Genomic DNA, 1466 nt, shown 5'->3' on the forward strand with positions numbered 1-1466 from the left:
AGTTGCCTGGAAGGATCAGTCCTTGGAGAAGGACATTACGTTTGGAAGGGTGGAGGGTCAGTGAAGGAAAGGAAGACCCTGGAAGAAACAGATTGACACAGTGACTGAGATAAAAGGTGTAGGTATGTCAGAGGCAGTGATATTGGCCCAGGTTAGGGCAGGGTTCAGAGCTATTGTTCATAGAGTCGATATGAGTCTCTCTCGATGGCACATAACAACTCAATTCAGGGTGGTCCTTATAGGCAAGGTTGGTGAAACTTAGTTTTACATACTTTGACTGTATTATCAGGAGGGGTCAGTTCATGCAAAAGCTATCATGCTGTGAAAGGTGGAGGGTCAACAAGAGAGAGGAAGACCTTCGAAGAGCTGGATTGGTGCAGTGACTCAGACAGTGGGTTTGAGCACACGGGAGGTAAATGGGATGGCACAGACTAGGGCAAGGTTCTGATCTGCTCTTTGTGGGGTTTCTATGAATTGTAGTCAATTTGATAGCACATAATAAAGGCAACAATTCTGTCCTAAAAAATACTTTCTGAATAAAAGAAAATGAAATATCTAAAGCACGTACAGTTCATGTCATGGGTGATCAATAATTCTCTCCCCCCTGCTGCTACCGCAACAATGACCTCAGCATTTATTCCCAGTGCTCCAATTTGAGCTCCTTGCTGTTCCCTGAATTGCTTACTATATGCGAGAGGTTATTAAAAACCTTATTTCCCAGTTACAGAGACGTAAACATCATTTTACAACACTTACTACGGCTAGCATGGTAATTAAAAAAACTATCATCTCTCTCTTCTTATTCCAAGTCCTTAACAAAATTACCCATTTTATCTCTCAGTGTCTATGTTTCAGGTATTTATTCAGCTTCCCTTTCTAAAATATCTGGTGGAAGATAGTGCAGGGCTTTTAAATGATAACAAGGATCAAGACATTATGTTATGTTTTGTGACAGCCTGCTGTGTTAGCATCTAAAGCAATCTTAGAAGTCGTCGAAAGCATTTGACTGACGTAAAGAAGTCACAGATATCACCATCAAATGCTATGTCTGGTTTCTATTAACTAACCTGAGCTAGCATTAGTTCAGGCTCTTTCATTCTCCAGAGTGCCTGCTCTTTTCACTCACACAGATAAACCACAAAAATAAAAGGAATTGAAAGAAGATAGGAGGATTTAGTAGCTGAAAAATCACCGTTGTTGCACCCCCCACATCTTCAAGTCAGAAAGTAGCGATTAGCTCTTTGTGTATGACTAAACCCAGTCCTTCTAAGACTACAAACCTCTTTCTTCTGCACACCTTAAAAAAACTGAAGCAATTTAGCAGAGAAATGCTAATGTGGGTGATTTTTAAACTAGCTACCCATTTGCATTGATAAAACAGCTAACCCACACCCAAATACTTTGTTAAAAGCTGACAATCACAGAAAAACAATGTTCCTCCTGAGCTGTCCCTCCACCCTCCCAAG

Source organism: Elephantulus edwardii, unplaced genomic scaffold (assembly GCF_000299155.1).
Source record: "Elephantulus edwardii isolate Elephantulus edwardi_28Jun2011 unplaced genomic scaffold, EleEdw1.0 scaffold00024, whole genome shotgun sequence".
In the NCBI taxonomy this organism is placed as follows: domain Eukaryota; kingdom Metazoa; phylum Chordata; class Mammalia; order Macroscelidea; family Macroscelididae; genus Elephantulus; species Elephantulus edwardii.